The following is a 4,530-nucleotide window of genomic DNA, read 5'->3' as shown; positions in this document are numbered from 1 at the left end:
ATTATGTTGATAAATTTACGATATATATATATATTTCTTTAATCACGATTCATGAATACCAAATCAAATTAGGGTAAGTTTGACCATAAATAAAATCACAGGGGATGCCATTATTACTAACACTTAAAGATGAAGAAAAATTCTCTATTGCTTCGATCTATATTTAATTATTTATAATAAAAAATAACATTTTTGACACATGATATCTCTCACACAATTAATATTGATCAACGACATCGTTTCATATAAGTTTTTATATAAAATAATTAACTAATAGAAATAAAAACATAGATCATTACAGTGTTACAGCGTAGCGTAACTCTTTAAGTTTACTAAAATATTTCTTCAAGAGTTGAATATCAAATAAACATTCACACATATCAGAACTCTCCTACATATATTAATGTACCCTCATCGTTATTCAAAGAAAATAAAAAAAATAATAAACACTCATACTTTAATAATTTACTCATATTTCAGTTCATTGCATTTATTTTCCGACAACTATGTCATACAGCTTGAAACTTTACCAATAATTCATTCAAGCATATCCGTTCCGAACTACTCTTTAGAAGAGAATCCTTGAAAAATTATCGATTCTTTAATTTTGATTCACAAGTGAATTGAATACGGTACTGATCTTTAGTTTGGAAGGTTGGAACAGAGATCGATGGAGGCTTATGCTGCAGTTGTATCCCTTACACGGATTCTTCAGCAAATCAAGGATCCTCACAGCCCTGTTCTTCATCAAAATAAACAAGTTCAATCCCTCCAAGAAAAGGTGAGTTTCCTATTAGATTTTTTGGAGAATTATTCTATTTGTACTGACAAAGTGGTCAAGTATCTGGAAATCAAAATTAGAGATGTAGCTTATGAGGCTGAGGACACCATCGAGTCCTATATATCGTCTTCAATTTTATCACGACTTGATGGAGGAAATAGTATAGGAGGATTTGAAACCTTTTGCGGAGACTTGGATAGAATCATAGAACAAACACATTCCATTCAACAAGAGGCGATGGATATCAAGCGTATGTTAGAGTTGAACTATATGCAGCAAAGGAAAATTTTGCCTGTAGATAGATCAAAACTCACATTTACTGATACAAACCCCCTTACGGTTGGATTGGACGAAGACAAGGACAAAATAAAGGATTGGCTTATGAGCTCATCCTCGAAACTTGAAGTCATTTCGATTGTTGGGATGGGAGGCATTGGGAAAACTACTTTAGCTCGGAAACTATTGGATGACTCACTCGTTGTTTGTCAGTTTGATGTTCGTGCTTGGGTAACGGTATCTCAGGAATATCGGACGCGTGAGATCTTCACAGGGCTTCTACATTCAATCAACAAACTGAATCCAGAAATGAGAATCGCGAGCGATGCAGAATTAGCAGATCGTGTGTACAAATGTTTGAAAGGTAGGAAGTACATCATTGTGATGGATGACGTTTGGGATACTAAGGCATGGGATGAGATCAAGAGGTTTTTTCCTGATGACAATAATGGAAGTCGGATTGTTTTGACGACTCGCCTGAAAAATGTGGGAGATGATGCAGCCTCTTTTGACCATCGGTGACATGAGGCCTCTTGATTCCGGTGAGAGTTGGGAATTGTTTCGTGCGAAGGTATTCAAAGGAGAAAGTTGCCCTCTTTGTTTGGAGGGAATTGGGCAGGAGATTATAAAGAATTTCAGAGGACTTCCACTCTCAATAGTTGTGATTGGTGGTCTTCTATCCATGGACAAGACTGTTAGTTATTGGGAGACTATTGCTACTGCTCTGAATTCAATTCTGTCGACAGATGGAGGCCAATGTTCGACCATCTTCTCATTGAGTTACAATCACTTGCCAGCTCACTTAAAACCTTGTTATCTATATTTTGCGATTTTTCCAGAAGATTATATCATCCAAAGGTTTCAAGTTATCAAGTTGTGGATTGCTGAGGGATTTATAAAGCCAAATGAGTCTCTAAGCTTGGAAGATATTGCAAAGGAATGTTTGAAAGATCTTTTGAATAGAAGTCTCATTATGACTCATGAGCTAGGGCATCGTGGCAAAGTTAACTCATACAAAATCCATGATCTTTTGAGAGAATTTTGCGTAGCAGAAGCTCATAAAGAGAAGTTTCTTCATGTCATCAATATGAACAGTATTCATTGTCAAGGCTTAAGAAGTGAACATCGTGTTAGTATTCAGCCAGTGAGTCACTTGGAATCCATTGAGTATGCTTTTAACTCAAGTGGACGACCTTCCCCAACCCGATCACTTCTATTGTATGATCAAAATGCTGATATGATCGGAAGCGAGCCTAGTTTTGGACTGCTAAGAGTATTGGATATGAGATCTACAAAGAGGTTGAGTGAATTTCCGAAAGAGGTAGTTAGACTAGTGTATTTACGGTACCTCTCTGTTTGTTATCATGAAGACATTATTCCTGCATCTATATCCTCACTTTGGCGGCTTCAAACCTTAGTTATCGACAATGATATTGGCGATTCCACTCATTTACCCGTGGACATATGGACTAATTTGCTACATTTAAGGCATGTAGAAATAAACAATGAATGTTGTGAATTACCTGATCCTCCCAATTCAAATTTATTTATTCTGGCAAACCTTCAAACTCTCTGGGGGATAAGAAATATGAGATTTACGGATGAGATTATCAAAAGAATTCCAAAACTAAAGAAATTGCAAGTGTGTTATGACGGTGCAAAAATTGAGGATTGGTCCCACTACCATCTTACTAATATTGTGTGCCTGAATGAACTGAAGTCTTTATGTATCTCTTCTAATCACGAGATAGCTTTCCCCTCAAACTTGAAGTTCCCAGCGGCACTCAAAAAGTTGACTTTGACTGGTTGTGGCCTTGGTTGGGAAGATTTGACGATGGTTGGTTCGTTACCCAATCTTGAAGTTCTCGTACTATGTTGGAGAGCATGTGAAGGTGAAGTGTGGGAACCAAATGAAGAAGAATTTCGCCGGCTAAAATCCTTGCAGCTTTACGATTTAGGTTTGGTGGAATGGAGAGCCGATGATTCCCACTTTCCCATGCTTGAGTGCCTTGAAATCAGTGGGTGTTTGAAGTTGAAAGATATCCCAACTGAAATTGGAGACATACCGACGCTTGAAAAGATCGAATTGGAATATGGAATCTCCTCAGCTGTGGCTTCTGCAAAACTGATTCTAGATCAACAACGGAGCTTCGGTAATGATGTCCTTCAACTTCGTATTCAATGATTAAATTTTATATATTTCTGATATGCTAATTTTGATGATTCTCTTTGATTTATCTGCTGTGGAACTATAATTGCAAAACTCACGTTAATAATTATATAATCAAATTTAATATGAAATTTAAACTATTTTTTTTTATTTAAAGTTAATGTTTTAACTTCTCATTTGATTACTAATATATTATGTTTGGGTTTTATTAAAATCAGTAGTAAATATAAGTGTGAATTATTGTTTAAAATGATTCATATAATGTAGTGAATATATCTCACCTATTCTTGAATTCATTACCTATACGTAGAGCTGTAAAGATAGGTTAACTTATGGCGGGGCAGGCCGACCAACCAACAATCCATCGTTTGGAGAGTCGAAGGCGGGCTAACCCTCCATCCCGATGGGCCGAAAATCCCTCGAAAATATGAAAATTCATATTCATAGACGACGTTATTAAAAGTATCTAGCAATTGGTCGCACTACCATCTTAGTAATATCATGTGTCTGAATGAACTGGAAACTTTAAGCATCCAAGTTTATTCTTTTATAGTTTTTCCTCGTAACATCAAGTTTCCTTGGTCGCTCGAGAAGTTATATTTGTTTGGTTGATACCTTACTGGGGATGATTTGACTATGGTTGGTTTGAAGTTCTGATACTACATTGTTGCTTCAAAGGTGAAGTATGGGAACCAAATGAAGGCGAATTTCGCGAGCTGAAATTCTTGGAGCTTCGGGGTTTAAGATTGGTGCATTGGAGAGCTGATGACTAGCACTTTTTCCAAGCTCAAGTGCCTTAGAATAAGATATGCTACAAACTGAAGGAGATCCCGAATGAAATTGGAAACACAGTAATACACCGACGCTTGAGATGATTCAATTGCATTATGACCCCAACTCGTGACTCCACAAAACGGATACTAGATGAAAAACGAAGCAATGGTAATGATGTTCTTCAACTTTGTAACAAGAAGCACTTGTATCTTCTCGAGTAATTGGATCAATCCATTTTGTAAATTTTGTTGATGGCCTCTTGATTTTCAATTCAGTTATCGTGGTTACATCAGTTTCAACTTTTATTTATAAAAGTTTGCTAACTTACATTGATCAGGTATAAATTGATATTCATCCATGAAAACAAATCTGGCGGAAAAAAAATGACATTTTAATTTGTATTGCATAGTCTCCAGTAATCGGATCATTCCATGTTGCAAGATCTAAATTCTGATTCCGAGTTTCTTCACGTCACCAACCTCATTAACCTTCATGAATTAAAAGGTGAGCTTTGTGTTGCTCTTCAAGA

The 4,530-nt window shown here is 36.3% G+C and overlaps 1 pseudogene; it reads left to right on the top strand.

Annotated features, from left to right (window-relative positions):
* Positions 1–453: 453 nt before the first annotated feature.
* LOC140880594 (putative late blight resistance protein homolog R1A-10) lies at positions 454–4,299 on the top strand (annotated as a pseudogene).
* The last annotated feature ends 231 nt before the right edge of the window (positions 4,300–4,530 follow it).

The sequence above is a fragment of the Henckelia pumila genome, chromosome 2 (assembly GCF_033568475.1).
Source record: "Henckelia pumila isolate YLH828 chromosome 2, ASM3356847v2, whole genome shotgun sequence".
Lineage (NCBI taxonomy): Eukaryota > Viridiplantae > Streptophyta > Magnoliopsida > Lamiales > Gesneriaceae > Henckelia > Henckelia pumila.
The sequence above is the reverse complement of the archived record's forward strand: the minus strand, read 5'-3'. Positions and strand labels throughout refer to the sequence as shown.